General features: G+C 41.4%; 1 pseudogene; it reads right to left on the bottom strand.

Moving 5' to 3' along the window:
- Positions 1 to 2,083: 2,083 nt before the first annotated feature.
- Positions 2,084 to 15,126, bottom strand: LOC148197568 (uncharacterized; annotated as a pseudogene).
- Between the last annotated feature and the right edge of the window lie 6,641 nt (positions 15,127 to 21,767).

The raw sequence follows: 21,767 nt of genomic DNA, 5'->3' as shown, positions 1-21,767 counted from the left end.
ATTGCCATGCAGAGGGTCGATAACAGAAAACTAAAACCTGGATTTGACCATTGCCTCGCAGAGGGCCAAACTCACAGAACGGAAATTTAAATCCGACCATTGCCATGCAGAGGGCCGATAACAGAAAACTAAAACCTGGATTTGACCATTGCCTCGTAGAGGGCCAAACTCACAGAACAGAAATTTAAATCCGACCATTGCCATGCAGAGGGCCGATAACAGAAAACTAAAACCTGGATTTGACCATTGCCTCGCAGAGGGCCAAACTCACAGAACAGAGATTTAAATCTGACCATTGCTATGCAGAGGGCCGATAACAGAAAATTAAAACATGATTTGTAGCTTTGAAAAGTTGATAAATGCCGAGTTAAACATGAAGATTTTGCAAACAATTCTCCTCGCTTCCTCTGAGATGATGTTATGTCATGATGGTGCATGAATGCATAGACACATGAGACTTTCGTTTTGTTCTTTTCTTTTACTCTCACTTCTCATCATCATCAAAATATTTTTTTTTTTTTTTTTTTTGAAAGTTCCATGCTTGGAATCCATTGTTAATATTGTCATCAAACACGATGTACGTTCAAAACGCATTCCTTAAAAACAACGTTGATATGTATAAAACCCTTTGATGAGCAGGAAGAAAGCGTAACCCTGAGTTAAAATTCTTTTTATCGCTTTTTGCAATCCAAATTAACTTGAACCCTGTAGGATGTGGAAGAATGGTTATGAAAAGCATATGAATAATGATTTTCTGTGAGCAAATATTAACGTATGCGTGTCCCTTATTTGGAGGGAAAGTGCTATTAACATGTTGGGCTCCCATATTGCCCCAATTTTGCACAATAAGTATGCTTTGGAAAAGTGAAAAGATTTGTGTATGAAGGATTCCCCCCAAATTGGACGATCTTCGATTGACAAAGAGACCCATTTTTTTTTTTTTTTTAACTGAATGCGTCGTTCACCACATCATTCTGTTTCCAAGTTAAATTCGTGAGAAAGATTAGGACAAACAGTTTTCAGTCAGCGTGGACTTTTATTAGCTTGTACCGTGGTTAAAGGTCAAAAGGTTTTGAAAGAAAGGATAATGAAGGCCCAAATAAGTGTTTGACGGTTAAAGTTTTTAAACAAGAATCATTTGCAAGGTGCCCAGTCAACTGTCTTTAGAGATTTGAACTTCAGGCATCCTTTATTGTTGTTGTTTTTTTTCTTTTTTCTTTCCTTTTGGATCATTCTTTTTGTTGCCCCTGTTGTGATCCTTTATGATACTTTCCTTTTCATTCATTTTTTCTCATCTTTGGATGCTTATGATGTACCCTTTTAAATTGACGTCGACTTGTTAATGATTCTTGTCTAGGGTGATGAAAACAATTATGCATTTTGGCTCAAAAGGGGTGCAATTGGATGAACTGTTTTTTGACGATTGGATAACGAAAAATGGCCACACGTCACTCCGAATCTTCTTTGTCTGATTTTCTCTTGAATTTAACCCTGAAACTAAACTATGTAGTGCTTGACACATCAACTTCATTTTTTTTTATCTCCCTAATCAATGGATTATCGGTGGTATGTAACATGATGAAAACTGCCCCAATATTAGGCATATGGCGAAATCCTTCGTCTTGTGGGAAACGAAAAAGTTAGGGTTCAAGTAATGTGAATGCAAATGCTTTATTAAGAAAAGAACACCGGTTACACCCAAAACCTTGAATCAGGAAAAGGCTCACCAACGATATTTTTTCAAAACTCCTTTTTCGAAAATACTATGTCCTTGACAACTTTATTAACAACAAACTCAACATGTGACCTTTTTTCGTTTTCCTTTTTCGACATCCTCCAGGACCGAGCTCACCAACCTGATATACCTGTGATGCTTTTATCAACAAACGCTTATTTATTTTCATTTTCATTTTCCTTTGACCACTTAACAACTCAGCGTGACATGCAATATTTCGGATGGAATGCAAACAACCAAAATATGAATGAACTACGCGAATTTCATTTATTAAAGAAAACACAGAGTACAATAATCTTTAACGATAATATCAACATCCCCTTAATAGCAACCACTATCACGTAATCATCATGCGTAAAACTTTTTTACTGCATCAGAATTAACTGGCAATGGTAACTCCTCTCCGTCCATTCTTGTGAGAATTAGTGCCCCACCAGAAAATGCTTTCTTCACTACAAATGGCCCTTCATAATTTGGAGTCCATTTGCCTCTATGATCTTTTTGTATAGGTAGGATCTTCTTCAACACCAGCTCACCTTCATGAAATTCTCTTGGCTGTACCTTTTTGTCAAATGCCTTCTTCATTCTTCTTTGATACAATTGTCCATGGCATACTACTGTTAGTCTCTTTTCATCAATGAGATTGAGCTGGTCGAAACGAGCTTGAACCCACTCCGCCTCTTCTAATTGGGTTTCCATTAAAACTCGTAAGGACGGAATTTCCACTTCAAACGGAAGTACTGCCTCCATTCCATATACAAGCGAGAAAGGCGTTGCCCCAGTCGATGTTCGTACCGAAGTGCGATAACCATGTAAAGCAAAAGGAAGCATTTCATGCCAATCCTTATACGTGACCACCATTTTCTGCACAATCTTCTTGATATTTTTGTTAGCAGCCTCTACTGCCCCATTCATCTTTGGACGATAAGGAGAAGAATTAAGATGATGAATTTTGAACTCCTCACATAACTCTGTCATCATCTGGTTATTCAAGTTAGTGGCATTATCAGTGATGATCCTGTTAGGGATCCCTTATCTGCAAATCAACTCCCTTTTTATGAACTTGGTCACTACCTTTCTAGTCACATTAGCATAAGAAGCGGCCTCAACCCATTTTGTGAAGTAATCGATTGCAACTAATATGAAACGGTGTCCATTTGATGCCTTTGGCTCTATAGCTCCGATGACATCTATTCCCCACATCGAAAAGGGCCATGGTGCAGACAACACGTTCAAGGTCGTGGGTGGAACATTGATATTACTTGCGTATACCTGGCATTTCTCACATTTTCTCACATGTGTACAACAATCATTTTCCATAGTCAACCAAAAATACCCCGCTCTCAGTATCTTCCTGGCCATTGAGTGCCCATTCATGTGCGTGCCAAATGTACCCTCGTGTACTTCTTTTAGTATCAGCTCGGCTTCTTTTGCGTCTACGCATCTAAGGAGAACCATGTCATGATTCCTCTTATATAGAATATCCCCACTCAAAATGAAACTGCCAACCAACCTCCTTAACGCCCTTTTGTCGTTTTCTGATGCCTTCTCCGGATATTCTCGGCTCCTAAGATAATGCTTGATATCAAAGTACCAAGGTTTACCATCTACCTCCTCTTCGATGAAATGACAATACGCTGGCTTTGCATGACTCTTCATTTCAATCATTGGCAATTCTGCATCTTGATCAACTTCAAACATCGATGACAAGGTAGCCAATGCGTCTGCTAATTGATTATCTTCTCTCGGTATATGATTAAAAGTGATAGAATCGAAATACTCAATTAATCCCCTGATGTAAGCTTGGTATGGAATTAATTTAGTATCCCTAGTCTCCCATTCTCCCTTCAATTGATGGATGACCAAAGCTGAATCTCCATAGACATCCAGAATTTTTGCTTTAGACTCTATAGCTGCTCGAATTCCCATGGCACAGGCTTCATATTCTGCAATATTATTCGTGCAATTAAAACACAACCTTGCCGTCATTGGAATGTATTGATTCTTAGGAGAAATAAGCACTGCCCCTATTCCATGCCCCATTACATTCGAGGCCCCATCGAATAATATCGTCCAGGCTTTTTCATCTTTGTCCTCTTTGTTCTCTTTGTTCTCAGCAAATAAAGCCATGATATCTTCATCAGGAAATTCAGGTTGCATTGGCTGATAATCATTAATGGGCTGATGGGCTAAATATTCCGCTAAAGCGCTACCCTTGATAGATTTCTGAGTAACATATACAATATCGTACTCTGACAATAGCATCTGCCATCGAGCTATCCTTCCAGTGAGAGCAGGCTTTTTGAAAATATACTTGACAGGATCCATCTTGGATATCAACCAAGTAGAGTGGCTCAACATGTATTGCCTTAGACGATGAGTAGCCCACGCCAGTGCACAACAAGTTCGCTCTAACGACGAATATCGTTGTTCGCAATCTGTGAATCTTTTGCTCAAGTAATATATAGCATGCTCTCTTTTCCCGTCTTCATCATGCTGACCCAATACACAACCCATTGAATTATCCAATACGGTCAAATACAAAATGAGCGGCCTTCCTGGCATAGGTGGACGCAAAACAGGAGGGTCTTGCAGGTATTGTTTGACTTTTTCAAAAGCAACTTGACAATCTTCATTCCAGACTACGGCCTGATTTTTACGTAGTAACTTGAACATTGGTTCACAAGTATCAGTTAATTGGGAGATGAACCTAACAATGTAATTCAATCTTCCCAAAAAACCTCGAACCTCCTTTTCTGTTCTGGGCGCAGGCATTTCCGTTATCGCTCTTACTTTGTCCGGATCAACTTCTATCCCTCTTTGACTGACAATGAAGCCCAACAATTTTCCAGACTTTACTCCAAACATGCATTTGGCAGGATTTAATCTGAGTTTGTAATTTCTCAGTCTCTCAAATAATTTCCTTAAATTGAAAATATGCTCCTCTTCTGATTCAGACTTTGCAATCATGTCATCCACATAAACTTCAATTTCCTTATGCATCATATCATGAAAAAGTGTCACCATTGCCCTTTGGTATGTTGCCCCAGCATTCTTGAGTCCGAAAGACATAACCTTATAGCAGAATGTTCCCCACAACGTGATAAAGGTCGTTTTCTCCATATCTTCCGGTGCCATTTTAATTTGATTATATCCCGAGAATCCATCCATGAACGAAAATAACGAAAATTTGGCCGTATTATCAACCAGAGTATCAATGTGTGGTAACGGGAAGTTATCTTTCGGACTTGCACGATTTAAATCACGATAGTCAACACACATTCGAACTTTCCCATCCTTCTTAGGCACTGGTACAACATTCGCTACCCATTGTGGGTATCTTGCCACAGCCAAAAATCCTGCATCAAATTGCTTTTGGACCTCTTCTTTAATTTTTAGTGACATTTCCGGCTTCATTCTTCTTAGTTTTTGCTTGACTGGAGGGCATTCTGGCTTGAGTGGGAGCTTATGCTGCACAATATCGGTATCCAGACCCGGCATGTCATTGTAAGACCACGCAAACACATCTTTAAACTCCTTCAACAGGACACGCAATCTTTCCCTCACTTCCGTTTTCATACTAGTACCGATTTTCACCTCCTTTATCTCATCCTTCTCTCCCAAGTTAAGTATTTCAATCTCCTCCTGATGGGGTTTTATCTCCTTAGATTCTTGTTCCACTAATCTCAACAATTCCGGAGAGGGTTCCACATCATCTTCGAAATCATCTTCCGTATTATTGATAGGGTGCTCAAAATTAGGAACATTGATATCATTATTTTCAAAACAATCATTGTCACATCTGCATCATTTAAATTTATGAAAAAGTATAAATAAATAAGATAAACAAAGAAAAATGCCAAATGATGATGAAATGCAACTTTATTGTCACGCTGAGTGAAAAGTAAAAAGTCTATCCGCAAAACTTTAGTTCTAAAGCCCCAATCGAAACTATAAGCTTAATTAAAACTATTACATTTTGTTCACATTAAGCATCACAGGTAAATCAAGTGTTTCCCAATTGTTGAGTTGAGTATCAGGGGAGCAAGCCCACACAAAGCTCGAACTTTGAGGCCTTTCTTCATCTTCCACCGCTGCTATCTGACCAGTGTTGATCCACCCAGCACTACGAAAGCTTTCCTTGATGTCAACAATGTGAATTTTGCTCTCTCTGGGCCCTCGTCTTTCTGCACGGGCCAGACTGTGCTCTTTTCTTTCTTCAATCACCCTTTTCCTGTCTTCCTTGGTAGGTTTATACCCCAAGCCATATCTGTTCTTGTTTTCAACGATTTCTAGAGGGAATGCTCGCCCCTGCCGATATTTGCCCAAACCTTCCCCATATATATAGCCCTCTCTTAGCATAATCATGGCCATCATAATAGAAGCACATGACAGATGAGGATTTACTGGAAACGGTTCCACACAAGCATTTCCCACAATTTCCAACGATTGGAAGGCTGTCTCAAGAGCTTCTTCAGCCGCCTCGATGTAGCGCGTGGATGATGGTCCACTCACCAGAAGATCCTCTTCTCCTGATACTATCACCAGCTTATCTCCTATCACATACTTCAACTTCTGGTGTAGTGTAGAAGGCACAACTCCCGCCGAATGAATCCATGGGCGTCCCAACAGACAACTATAAGCTGGCAGGATATCCATAACCTGGAATGTTATTTGAAAAACGCATGGGCCAACTTGCATTGGTAAATCCACTTCTCCCATCACTTCTCTTTTACTGCCATCAAAAGCCCTCACAATCATTGAACTTGGCCTCATATGCATTCCTTCGCAAGGTAGCTTTTCCAGAGTTGCTTTCGGCATGACATTCAAGGAGGACCCATTGTCCACTAAAACACGCGCAATAACATGATCCAGGCATTTCACAGAGACGTGAAAAGCCTTATTATGCCCTCTTCCCTCAGCTGGTATCTCATCATCCGTAAAAGTGAGATAATTATTAGCAACAATATTGCCAACAATACCTTCGAATTTATTCAACGAAATACCTTGCTCCACATGAGCCTCACTGAGTATCTTCATTAGCAACTTTCTATGTGATGCCGAATGCATGAGCAAATCTAACAAGGATATACGAGCAGGCATACGATTTAACTGTTCCACCACCTTATATTCACTTTGTTGTATGAATTTTAAAAATTCACAAGCCTCTTCTTCAGAAACCTCTCTCCTCTCTTCCTTGTCGGGGATCTCCTCTGTCTGTGCACCCTTCCCCTTTAAGAATTCTTTTGCCTTCGCGGCCATCGTTGCTTCATTATCATTAACCCTTTCTCGTGCCAACTCAGGTGATGTGAAAATTCGACCACTCCTAGTCATTCTCCCTATTCCTGATATGTTTTTTACGACAGGGTCAACGCTTTGCGTTTCGCCTGACGCATGCGTCCCATATCTCCATGGGACGGCTTTTTCGTTCTTGTAAGGAAAAGGGGCTGGTACATGGATAACCACAGGCGACCTTCCTTGAGTTGGTGGGATAGAAGTAGTCTTAGTGAAACGAATCACTAATGGTTCTGGTAAAATCATACCGGGTTCATCACCAGTCTGTGCAAATACCTCTCCCTCCTCATTCCTGTAACATACTTGCATCAGACCATGATCCAGCAGGTCTTGCAGAATTTCTTCAAACTCAACACACTCCTCAATAGAGTGCCCAGCCTCCGGGTGGAGCGCGCATGCCATACTCTCATCATAATCACCCTTCAAGATACCCACTCTCAGCAACGCCTCCAAAATAAACCTCCTAGAGCTCCTGACTTCTTTCACATTTCTCACCAGCTCATGCTCTTTCACTTCGACAACATTCGTCGAAGCACTTCCATGCCCTGATAAAGGATTGGACTCGACACTAGGCTTATCCTCTTGGAACTTTAACCACCCGGAATCAATTAGAGTCTGTACTTTATGCTTGAAAGCCAGACACCTCTCAGTGGAATGACCAGCGACCCCTCCATGATAACTACACTTTGCATCTGCATCATAACCTCTTGGATACGGAGGCTGCAAAGGCTTCAGGGGACAAACGACAACTAGCCCTTGTTTGATAAGCTGAGGCAATAATTCCGTATAAGTTGTAGGAATTGGAGTAAAGTTAACATAATTTCTTTCCTGGTTCCTTCTTGGATAAGTATTGGGACCCACATTCATATTGGAACCTACATTTGCCCCACCCCTCCAATTATTCATCGGAATGTATTGTGGTTGATAGTACCCTGGTTGTTGTTGAGGTCTAATTTGATGACCAAATGACGCGTTAGCTGCATGTGGATGTTGACCCCAGTATGGTCGATAGTTATGAGTGGGAGCCTGACCTCTCCACACGGGGGTTGCAGATGTTGCATGCACATCTCCCTCCTTTCTTTTCCCTGAGTTGAAATTGGGTTTTTTGGAGTTTGCACCCGCCGACGAGCCATATGCAATCTTCCCATTTTTCAACCCGATCTCTATTCGCTCGCCTATCACGATGATATCGGCAAAATTTGAAGATACATTTCCCACCATATGTTCATAAAATGGTGGTTGGAGCGTATTTACAAACATTGCCACCATTTCTTTATCATACAAAGGCGGCTCAACTTGTGCAGCCAATTCCCTCCACCGCTGAGCATACTCCTTAAAACTTTCGTTGTCTTTTTTCGACATGTTTTGCAACTGTAAACGATCTGGCGCAACATGTGTATTGTATATATACTGCTTCACAAAAGCATCAGCCAAGTCCGCCCAACAACGAATTCGAGCCGGCTCCAAATGGGTATACCAATTTAACGCCACTCCAGCCAAACTATCTTGAAAAACATGGATGAGCAGCTGCTCATCATAAGCATATGCAGCCATCTTTCTGCAAAACATGGTTAGATGGCTCTTTGGGCATGTATTTCCCTTATACTTCTCAAAATTTGGCGCCTTGAACTTATGTGGAATTTTGACGCCAGGAACCAAGCTCAATCTAGAAACATCCCCAAATCCATAACTTTCATACCCCTCCACAGCCCTCAATCTTGCCTCTAGGCTCTCCAGTTTATCTTTCGCCCCATCAACATTACTAATTACCCCCTGAAACGAGGTATGTGGTGCAGCCCCTGTAGAAAAGCCCTCTCCGGTAATCACAGGTGGCACCGGAGTTACTCGTATTCCATCAGACATGCTTGCATGCATTCCTTCATTTACCATGGGTGCGGACATTACAACAGGTCCTTGTGTACTGATTGGTGGTATGTTGACAGTGGTAGGGAAAGAGACTGAAGCCTGCTCCCCTTCTGTGTATTCTCCCACAGGTGGGGTGTAACCTGGAGGTAATCCATACATTGGGAACGGAACAGATTGGCTCCCAGAACTGAACATCGGAGGGTAATATTGAGCACTTCCCTCGACTTGCGCAGGCGTCGCCCCTCCCGTAGTCTTCAGGGCTTCGAGAGCCGCCAAAATCTGGGCCATCTGATCCTTCAACTGGTTGACATCGGCCTTAATAGATTCGTGTGACTGCTCCCAATTCTCCATGACCTTTGAGTTAGCTCTGGTCCTGTACGGATGTCGTGGAAAATTTGCCGTTGTTTTCTCACTTGTACTGCTGATTATTATTATTATTTTTTTTTATTAAATTAAATTAGATAAGGATGAAAAATGAAAAACAAAAGAAAACATGATGCATGCTAGTGATAAGTGGAAATCACAGGATAACGATGACAATACTGATGGAAAATTAACACAAGCCGATACCAACAAACATCCCTTATCTTTCATTTAAAGGAAATTTGATCCATTACATAGTCTAAGGAACAAAACACATAATTCCGATGTACATCAATCCCGCGCCCGGGCAATGAAAGATTTCATCTCTCCCACCAACCATTTACAATGATTAATAAACAATTCTATTTCCGCTGGTGAGTTACAAAAATGAGTACTTGCTTCAGCATTCGACACCATCCTGGGGATGTCTTCAATTGCCCCGTTTGCCAAAGCAGCCAACTGAGAGAATCTTTCCTTCCAGTGCTTTACAGCCATTTCTTGCTCGGCGATGTGCTCTTCCATTCGCTTTATCAAGGCCTGATGCCTTTCTTCAAAATCTATCGACCTCCATCGCTCCTCCTGTTCCTCGATATATTCCTCCATTTGTTTTATCAGAGTTCGATGCTCTTCCTCTGCTTCTGTTAGCTTCCAACGCTCCCTATTCATATCCGCCTCAAACGACATGGCCATCTCTTTCATCTCATGCCCCGCTTTTTCTATCTGAATCTGCGCTTCTCTTAATCTCTTCAGGGCTTCTCGTTTATCTCTTTTGGCTTCTTCGTAGAGGTGCTTCCACTCCTTCCCCTCTTCTAAAGCCACCTTCTTCTCATTTACCCTCATGGATAATTCCTTACTCGCGGCAGCTAGATCCTGTTTTACTCGAAATGTGTAATCCCTCTCAGCCTTCTAGCTTTTGACAAGGTTTTCATAAGCCCGCGACTTTTCTTCATTATCATTTTTCATATCCACAAGATCATTACGCGCCCTTTGTAATTCGTTTTCCAACCTAGCATTCCTAATTTTCAATTTCTCCATCTCAGCTTTTAGTTGTTGCACCTCTTCACTTTCTGGAGCTTGGGATGGTCTTTCACTAGCTGATTGATCCTTGATCGGCTTGAAAGGCAGCTTGACTACTTTCACTCTCTCCAGAATCCAGGTGTGATAACTAATACTGCTATCCACTACTCCATCCCTCAAGTCCTTCTCTGCTCGAACAACATTTTCCCAGGCGCTTTTAACCTTTCTTAACAATTCGATGAAATGCCCGTCTTCATAATAAATGAATAGGGTAGCAAGGTAATCTGATGAAGGTGCCCCTTTCATGGGATGCCCAAATTGTCTTTGCACCAAAAGAGGGTTGTAATTTATACAGTACCGGACACCTATGAGAGGCACATTAGGAAAACTACCACAATGTTGTATAGCCAGTTTATTTCCGAGCCAAGGAAGGCGCCATTTTATACTTCTTTCGCTCAAGCCGGCAAGGAATCGGGCCCAATCGTTTCCTCCTTTACCTTTAAGCCCTTGGTGTGACAAAGTCTCCGATAGACTCTTAACGTCGACCATTTCCTTAAACACGCGCGTTGTCATCCATGTATACAACGTCGGTAAGCAACATAGAATCTTCTTTCCTTTTCTCTCATGGCAAAAACTCAAAGTCCCATAAACATCTGCAAGAACTGCTGTTACAGGATTCTCTGATCTGGTTTTACTCGCCACGAAGACGTCTATCGTGGTGTAATCCACAAATTCTTCTATTTTGGGAGACAAGACAATGCCATATATGGTGAGGGCTAATACATCCATGAAAGTTTCCCAATCTTCTTTATCAGCCAGATGATGTAAATACTGCTCTAGATATCCCTGTGATAACCCATGCACTTGATTCCTCATCATCATCCTGTCTTCAAGCTCCTTGGGATGTAATTTCATGATGGTAGCAATAGTGGGTATAGAGGCATGATGCTCTAAATGTTGATAGGGAGTGGTGCCCTCCAATGGTAAACCCAAGATATGCTCGAACTCCTCTATGGTTGGCGCCAACTGAAAGTCTTGAAATGTGAAACATCGAAGCGGAGAATCATAATATTGTGCCAAGGCTGTGATAGCGGGTATTTGTACTTCAACCTCCATTAAATTCAACAAATTTTCATATCTTCTCTGAAAGGTTTCTCTCTTTATAGTCTTAAGCCTTTTGCCCAAGTTTATCAGCCCGGTCAAATTTCCAACATGAGTCCTTAGACTATACTTCTTTCTTAAATCGGAAGAGTCGGTATGCCGTGTAGCATCGGATCTTGTGTTAACATCCATCTCGTATGAAGTCAAGTAGGTACCTGTGATTTCCCTTAAAATTAACATGTTACTAAATGATGTATGAATATGATGCATGATAATAAAATAACATGACAAAACAAAACACATGCATGGTATGAAATGTAATATCATAAAGAAAACGAACAGCGTGAGGGTTTCAGAAGCATATATTCCTCCCATCGTGCCCTACCAAAGGTTCACTGCTTTAAGTTCAAGGTCAAGTATATGCAATCTCACAAGGATGATTTCCTGAACCTAAAGGTCAAAGGTCACTAGAGCTATGGCCCCCTTCAAAGCATCTCCACAACAGTCGAGTAATCAACTAGGTGTGAAAACACATATGAAGAGAACAGACTCTAGCTGGAGTTCTCACGATAGCCAAACAGGAAGTACATCCTAGAGTGACACCGCTACACAACTCCTCTAATTCTAAGCTACGCTCAGACCCGGGTATAGGCCCCACTCATGATATGCCAAAAGTGTGTGTGTGAAGGGAGGAAATTATGCACACCTAAACCCTCACCTGCAAAACAACCAGAAAAATTCCCAGGCAGATATAAACATATTGTCTACCCTAGGGTTCAATATTCCACAGTTATTGCAGTTATTCCAAATATCAAACACAGATAGAGAAAAGGGAAAAAAAACACAAAGCAAAACCACACCAAATTCGCGCCTCTAATTAAATGGCTCGACTCTCTAGACGTCCCCAGTGGAGTCGCCATCTGTCGCAACCGGAATCGCGACGGGACGACGATCCAAAAAAAGGAACGGGTTTTAAAAAAAAAGATTTGGAGTCGCCACCATAGTTTATTATGGAAAACTATGGAAAAACCTCAAACGATAAAGCCCGGTCCACGAAAACCAAAGATTGGGTTCGGGAGTCAGTTACGCGTGGGGAAGGTGTTAGCACCCCACAACGCCTGCCCTAAGGCAGTACCTTTAACTAAATGCACGAATATGATGTGGTTTTTCAAAATGTTTAATTATCCCCTAAAATAAAATTCTAAATAAACAAAACATATTTTTTAATTTTTTGGGCCCGACAAGGATTGACCTTGCTCCTACGTATTCTCATTCAAAATGAGAAATCAGGGTTATGTAGTTCTAGTTGAAAGACTGTTTGTTTGTTTGAAAAAGCAGATGTTTTTAATTTTTGGAGATTTTTATGTTTTTAATATTTTCGAGAAAAAGAAGGTAATGAGTACTAGGCCGACGCGAACGGTCGCACGAGTACTCATACCTTTAAAATGATATTTAAATATTTTTAATTATTTTTGAAAAGAGAGATAACGATATTAAGCACTAGGCCGATGCGAACGATCACACGAGCACTCATACCGTTATCTACTTATTTAGGAAAACTTAAGGGTATTGAGTGCTAGGCTGATGCGGACGATCGCACGAGCACACATACCATTATTTACTTATTTAGAAAAACTTGAGAGTATTGAGTGCTAGGCTGATGCGGACGATCGCACGAGCACTCATACCCTCGTTTAATATTACGTAAATAAGAGAGAAAAGTATTGAACACTAGGACGATGCGAACGATCACACGAGTGTTCAACCTTTAAACGTATTTTTGAAATTTTATTTAAGAAAAGAAGAAAAGGTTTTTAGCACAAGGACGACGCGAGCGGTCACACGTGCGCTTTAACCTTTAAAACATATTTTTGTAAATTTATTTAAGGAAGAAGAAGAGGTTTTTAGCACAAGGACGACGCGAGCGGTCACACGTGTGCTTAAACCTTTAAAACGTATTTTTGAAATTTTATTTAAGAAAAGAAGAAAAGGTTTTTAGCACAAGGACGACGCGAGCGGTCACACGTGCGCTTTAAACCTTTAAAACTTTTCTTGTAATTTTCTATTTTATATGTGTATATAAGTAAAATTATTATATATATATTTTGAAATAAGTGGATAAAATAAAGTAATAAAATAAAAAATGAAATGAAATAAGATAAATAAAAAGGCAAATGAATAATTAAATAATAAAAATGGGGGTACCAAAATAAAAATAAAATGATGTCTAACGGTCAGCCGAAAAGCTTGGATAACGAACGGTCCGTGGTAAAGGCCGAACGTACGTTGGGAAAAGACTCAGAGTCACGAGCGCTCGTTGGGGAGAGTTGACGAACGTATGTTGAGAAAAATAGACTGAATGACGAGCGTTCGTTGCGTGATACGACGAACGTACGTTGAGTACAGGAAGGTAGATGACGAGCGTTCATTGGATGATGTGACGAACGGACGCTGAGAAGAGGAGGCTAGTCTACGAGCGCTCGCTGGGTAAATGAGGTGAGTGGAGGCCAAATGACGAGCGCTCGTTTGGGACGAGCGTTCGTTAGGAAAATGAGGTTGGATGGCGCACACTCGTTATGGACGAGCGTTCGTTGGGATGATGAGGCGGGATGACGAACGCTCGTTATTGACAAGCGTTCGTTGGGAAGATATGGGCTGGATGACGAACGCTCGTTATTGACGAGCGTTCGTTGGGAAGATGTGGGAAGTGGAGGCCGAATGACGAGCGCTCGTTTGGGACGAGCGTTCGTTGGGAAGATGAGGCTGGATGATGAACGCTCGTTATTGACGAGCGTTCGTTGGGAAGATATGGGCTGGATGACGAACGACGAGCGCTCGTTTGGGACGAGCGTTCGTTGGGAGGATGAGGCTGGATGATGAACGCTCGTTATTGACGAGCGTTCGTTGGGAAGATGTGGGAAGTGGAGACCGAATGACGAGCGCTCGTTTGGGACGGGCGTTCGTTGGGAAGATGTGGCTGGATGGCGAACGCTCGTTATGGACGAGCGTTCGTTGGGAAAATGAGGTTGGATGACGAACGCTCGTTACGGACGAGCGTTCGTTGGGAAAATGAGGTTGGATGACGAACGCTCGTTATGGACGAGCGTTCGTTGGGATGATGAGGCTGGATGACGAACGCTCGTTATGGACAAGCGTTCGTTGGGAAGATGTGGGAAGAGGAGCCCGAATGACGAGCGCTCGTTTGGGACGGGCGTTCGTTGGGAAGATGTGGCTGGATGGCGAACGCTCGTTATGGACGAGCGTTCGTTGGGAAAATGAGGTTGGATGACGAACGCTCGTTATGGACGAGCGTTCATTGGGAAAATGAGGTTGGATGACGAACGCTCGTTATGGACGAGCGTTCATTGGGAAAATGAGGTTGGATGACGATCGTTCGAAAAAAGCCAAAGGTTCCTGGACGTACGCTCAATTTTGGGCCTGGCCCAATTGAATGGTTTCTAACCTAGAATTTCCTAGGGGTTCTACCTTCCCGCTCTCATTCCTCACCCACTCAGATCCAACACCCTCCCGTAAGCTCCCTCTCTTATCTCACACACTCTCCAGAGACCCAAGTTTCTTTCTCTCTGACCAGGAAAGCCCTAAATCTGGGAGGCACGCTGCCGCCACCTCGGCTGGAACCAGCCACCGCCACCTCTGGCAAGACCACGACTTGGCCTCGCCGGTGACAACCTGAACTCCTCGCTTCGAAAACGCCAACCCAGGGACGGGTTTACCTCCCCGCGCTGCATCTTCGTCTACCTCTTCGGCCACCTCCCTCACAGCCCAGGCCGCCGGAACTCAACATCGTAGCGCCATTAACAGCGGCCAAGCTCTGCTTCCCCACCTCCTTCGCATATGCACTACTATGCCTTCGAACCAGCCACCGCGCCACCACCTTCTATTAGTCTCGACGTCGCCAGCGACACCACACTCAACCGGAGCTACCGCCGGTTGCGGCGTTCAACTCTCACTTTCCCTTCTCGTGAATGACGAAAACGCACTCGTGAATGACGAAAACGCACTCCCTGGGATGACTCTTCGTAGCGCTCTGTGTGAGATCTCTACTAACTCTAGGAAGATCATACGTAAAAATGGGTTGGCGAGATGATGATGGGAGCCTAGTGGAGGCTAGGCAGTGAGGTTGGGATGGTTAAGGGTGAGGGGGTCAAGGAGTTTGAGGTCAGGCCGTGGTATAAGGTGTTGGAGATGGAAATGAAGAGGAGAGGGATGAAGATGATGGACCGTGGTCATGAGGTGTAGGATGGATGTGGATGGGGGTGATAAGCAGAGAGGAGTCAGTACCATGAGGGGATAAAGATGATAAGCTCGTCGTGAGGTGTTTGGTGAATGAAGAGTAAGGCGATGCAACAGTGAACATATACAGTAATGCAGAGAAATACGTAAATAGCAAATTCAACAGAGATCTGTGTAAAGGCAGCCAAATAACTCTCTAAACAACATTACTTACCTCTCGAAGATCTACGTGCTTTGATCAATATCGTGCTTCCACTGAGTGCTCTTCTCCGGCTGACTTCTGTCTCTCTTTGCAGATGCGAAAATGGTGAAAAAAACTCCTCTGCGATGGATCCTCCAAGATGAAGAACAGAGCTGTGTCAAAACCTCTCTTTTTTCTCTCCGAAAATCTGGAAAAATCCCTCCTCACCACCTCGTCTCCGATTTCTCTCCTCTCCTTTTCCCCAAAATCTTTCTGCCTTCTTCGAAAAAAATCTTCCCCCACCACCTGGTCTCTCCCTTTTCTCTTTCTAAAAAATCTCAGCAAAATTCCCGTAACCACCTGGTCTCCTCCTTCCAGAAATCTTTGAAAAATATTCCCTTCCACCTTGTCCCCCTCATTCCAGACACGTCTCCCATATCCCCTTTTCCACGTTTTCTATTTTTTATTTTTTATTATTTTTTTATTATTATTTTTTTTATCTCAATTTTATTTTATTTTTCAATCAACTATTTTTAATATTATTTTTCAATTTTTTTAATTAATAATTTTTTTTAATTATTTTTATTAATTAACTCTATTAAAACACATTGAAAATAAGAACTAAAATAGAAATTGAATTAAAAGCATAAAAATAGAATAAAACAAAAAGGTAAAATAAAATAAAAGGAAAATAATAAATAACCAATAGAATTTTTACAACCCGGACAAAATTGAGTGTTGACATTAGCGAAGTTGGAGAGGGAGATTTAACAAATAAATTTACCACAAATGAAATATTTCGTTCATGAGAGCACTTAATTGATTGGGTAAGAGGGATGACTTATGATTTAGGATGTGTTGTGGTAATAGTAAGATCTGATATAGCTACTGGTGTACGGGGAAGAAAAATGTTCGTCATACTTGGATGTGAAAGAGGAGGGAAATATCGGAAATACAAAGCCGATGTGTTGCCTAGTGTATACGACACTCGTAAATGTGACTGTTCATTTATATTAAAGGGTAACCATGTTCAGACGGGGATGAATGGGTGTTGAAGGTGATGTGTGGACATCATAACCATGAGTTGGCTGAAACTTTAGTTGGGCATCCTTATGCTGGCAGGTTAAATATGAGTGAGTAGTCATTACTGGTTGATATGACAAAGAGTAAAGTTACACATGCAAATATTTTATTAACCCTCAAACAAAATAATGATCGAAATGTCACAACGATTAAACAAATCTACAACGCAAGGCAAGTGTATAAACGATCATTGAGAGGGTCCAGAACTGAACTACAACAACTTATGATGTTGTTGGACCGAGATAAGTACATTCATTGGAGTAGGTGTGCCAATGATTCAGAGGTTGTTACGGACCTGTTTTGGACACATCCTGATGCAGTAAAATTGTTAAACTCATTTAATGTTGTATTTTTGATGGATTCCACATATAAAACAAACAGATATAAACTTCCGTTGCTTGAGATTGTGGGCAAGATGTCTACAGGGTTAAACTTCTCTGCAACATTTGCTTTCTTGTCTACTGAACGATAGAGTAATTTCATATGGGCTTTGGAAAAGCTGAAAGGTTTAGTTTTAACATCTGAGGGTGGTCTTAAAGTCATTGTCACTGACCGAGACTTGGCTTTGATGAATGCCATTGCAAATGTATTCCCTGAGTCATATAAGATGTTATGTCAGTTCCACATCCTTAAAAATGTTAAAGCTCAATGCAAAATGTTAGTTTATTCTAGTGAGGTTTGGGATGTGTTGATGGATGCATGGGAAAATGCAATGGATTGTGCTGATGAGAGCTTGTTTGTTGAGTATGTGAATGGTCTTCAATACGCGAGCATTTCATGGCCTTTGTTCTTTGAATATGTGAATCAAACTTGGATTATTCCGTATAGTACATACTTTGTAAAGTTCTAGACGAACATAGTAGTGCATTTAGGGAACACAACCACAAATAGGTATGTTGTAATGTTATTTTATTTATTTGTTTTGTAGATAAATATTTATTTGCGCTTGTTGATGTTTTTTTTTTATTTTAGGGTTGAGTATGCTCATTGGAGTCTGAAGAAAGTTTTGGGCAATAGTATGGGTGATTTGTGTTCTTGTTGGGATAACATTCATAACGTCGTTATCCTACAACACAACAAGATTAAGGCGTCATTTGAAAGAAGTATGTTGCTCACGAGTGACCCTTTTAAAGGATACAAATATAGAAAACTTATTGGGCGTGTCTCTCGATATGCATTGGATCTTATTGCTAAGGAATTGGAAAGAGTGCAACAGATAGGATTGGACTCATCAAAGGGTGGATACGTATTGAGACATACATTTGGTGTCCCCCACTAGTAAAAAAAAAGGATTAGAAAGTGCAATATACGCTTCGGTTTAAGCGAACCCGAAGCGTATAAAAGCGTGGTGGCAGATTCGTCATAATAGCTTAAGTATATGCTTCGGTTGTCCCATGATCAGTGCCTAAAGGATGCTACTAACTCGGTTCTACGTAAAATCGAGGCATAAAACTCTGCCCAAACCTGCTCCACCTGACAGCTGATGGGTTTGATAAGAGCTACTAACTCGGTTGCCCAACAACCGATGCCTAAAGGGCACTACTAACTCGGTTCTAGGCGAAACCGAGACATACAACTCCTGCCACCTAGACCTGCCAATTGCTACTAACTCGGTTCTGATGAAAACCGAGGCATGATGTGGTCCTACTAACTCTTCATTTCTTTGATCTTTTTCATTTCCACAGCCCAACATCTTCTTCTTCCCTCGTGCTCTCACTTCTTCTCTGTCTATGCTCTCCCATTCTTCCTCTCTATTCTCTCCCATTCTTCCCCTCTCTCGCTACTGTAGCCTCCGCCACTCTAGATCCACCGCTCCAGATCGCCATCGCCAAGCTGCTTCAGATCGGCGAGCCCTTCGTCGTTGCTGCCTCCGCCATAGCTGCCTCAGCCGCTCTAGATCCACCGCTCCAGATCACCATCGCCAAGCCGCTCCAGATCGGCGAGCCCTCCGTCGTTGCTGCATCCGCCGCTCTAGATCCACCGCTCCAGATCGTCATCGCCAAGCCGCTCCAGATGGCCAAGGCGCTCCAGATCGGCGAGCCCTCCGTCGTTGTTGCCTCCGCCATTCTTCCCCTCTGTATCTTCATCTTCATCCACCGCTCCAGATCTACCGCAAGTCGCCGCTACCCTCTCACGCCTTAATGGAATGTCGTCGCTGCCCTAGACCGACAATCTTCCTCCAGCCGTCGAAGCCCTGTGTGATTGGAAACCCTAAGGGAGCTTCCTGGTTCGTTGCAGAAGGTGTTCATCTATAATAAAGATGAAGTTTAACAGTGTTAGATCTGTGAAATTTTGTAGATTTTGGCATTGTTCTTGAGGCCAAACCAGTGAAGACTCACAATCACAAGCACTTTGGGTTTCTGAAATTGGGAAATGTTAGGTCTGTTTTGATCTCGGATTGGGATTGGGATTTTCCAGTTGCGTGAAAAACAATGACTTGCACCACTCCGTTTCTGGTTGCGTACTGAAAAATAGGTTGCATCTGAAAAAAAAAGGATATTGCCTCGGTTATCTAAGAATCGAGGCATATTCCTATCTAGTTTTATCTCAGTCCATGACCGAGGCATAAAATCTGTCCTTTTTATCTCGCCCACATATGCCTCGGTTGCAAAACCGATGCCAATAATAAAAAATAACCGATGTCTTTTCTTCTTATTGTACTAGTGCCCTGTGCATGTGAATTAGCACGGTATGATGTTGGATTGATCCCTTTGGGTGAATTTCATATCATGTGGCGAAGATGCATTTCTCAAATGTTGAATTAAATGAAACCGAGTCCGAGTTATCCATTAAAGATGAGTTGAAAAAAGTAGAAGAACGATTCAATGAGATTGACATTGGAGGTAAAGTCACCATCAAGTAGAAGTTACTTGACATTACTTGTCCTAAATTGACATCAATGGTCCCTCCACTACATAAAGTCAAGACAAAGGGTGCTAAAAAAAGTAAAGTTCAACGAAGAGAAAGGTCTACCACGCGGGATCCATCATATTTTGAGTATGTCGATGTCTTTCATTCAACCATAGAATCTTCAACTGTGAAAAGTAAATTACAATCAAAGCCAAATGTAATGAAGAGAAAGAGAGTTCCAATGATAGACCAGTTTCATTCTAGTACTCACCACTTCATTGTGGATGTTGTTGATGTTGTGGCTGATGGTCATTGTGGATATAGATGCATTGTTGTGTCGTTGGGACTCAGAGAAGATTCATGGCCCGTTATCAGAAATGATTTGTACAAAGAACTCAGTCAATGGCATGATGAATACGCAAGCCTAGTAGGAGGGTATGATAGACTAGAAGACCTAAGGAACTCTTTGTTGGTGCAGTCACAGTCGACACTGTTTTATGTATTTTATTTATTATATTTATTTTATCTAACAACTTCTTTTATTCATAACAGGCTAACAGGAATAAGTGGATGACATTACCAGACATTGGTTATGCAATTTCTAACCAATATAATGTCATCTTAGTGTGTATGTCATCATCTCAAAATTATACTATCTTCCCACTACGTTCCATACCACTTTCTGATATAAACTCAACATCGATTAATTTGTATAGGACATGTTCATGGATTTCATTTCGTGCAGGTAATTGTATTATTTTGTGATTTCATTTGAAAATTACTTATGACTCAATTAAGTATTGTAATTTGTATTATGGCAGGCTAAGTTACAAGAAGGTTGTCCTTTGCCCATGGTGAATATCATCTCCTCAACCCACTGTTATCTTGAGGCACGAGCGTGGTCATCTATTTATACTAGTAGGATGCAAGCATTTGCACAGTTGATGGACGTAACGACATCTTATGTTGACTTGGGTGATTCATGATATTTATGAAGATATGTAAAAATACACTATTACTTTTTGTTAAGGTGTAAATTCAATTTTAAGTTTTGTGAACCAATAATTTTGAAATCCAGGCAACTGACTGTGATGGAACATAATTAATATCATTATTACGAGCTCGATATAAACTCCGATAATATATGTTTAATTGTCGGAAACATTGGTTATGCGATCTAAATTTTATATTGAGGAAATACAAAATATTTTAAGAAATGAAAATGTATAGCTACATTAACAATGCTAAAATATTAAATGCATTATCATACAAATGTTAAAATTAAAAAGTACGACTACATTAACAATGTAAAACATACAAAAAGTAGTAATTTACTTAAGGTCAAATTTTGGAAAAGAAAATTATTTAATGAACACTTAAGGTAAACATTAGTGTATCCCAAATAACACATAATCTCGTGAGTCATAACTTGTTAAAAAAATGAAATACAAAGTCCTATCAATTAGACGTCGATCATCTACCATGCACATGCCTCTGCCCTCTCCTAGTCGGAAAATATTCGTCTAGCAATCTGAAGCAGGTCCACCGACACCTGATGTTCAACAGTACCCTCGATCACATGACGACAGGATATCAACGATATTAACATTCTCGCCATTCGCCTAAATCTAGCCTACATTATAATTATATCAAACAAATAAATAAACATGGTTAAGAAAATTTAATAACATAAGCAATGAAAAATAACATACCACGACGCCAGATGGTGAAGGTGGAGAGGATCTACAATGGGGTCGTGCCTCCTGTGGAACATTGGGGCGTTGTGTAGGCGCAAGAGCCGGTCTCGCATCAAGTGGAGCAGGAATAATATAGGGATGTGAAACTCTCCTAAACCACTGTATGTATCCATCGACGCATTCAGAAGGGTATGATGCATGTCTCACATTGATAATAACGTGATTCATGAAGTGCAACCACGCATAATCAACAATGACTACATCTGCATCTGCAACGACAGTGGGTGGTCGTGGAATCTCCTGGTAAACCCTAACAGCCTCATCA

Source organism: Vigna umbellata, chromosome 5, assembly GCF_029865625.1.
Source record: "Vigna umbellata cultivar VRB3 chromosome 5, Vumbellata_1.0, whole genome shotgun sequence".
Classification (NCBI taxonomy): Eukaryota; Viridiplantae; Streptophyta; class Magnoliopsida; order Fabales; family Fabaceae; genus Vigna; species Vigna umbellata.
The sequence above is the reverse complement of the archived record's forward strand: the minus strand, read 5'-3'. Positions and strand labels throughout refer to the sequence as shown.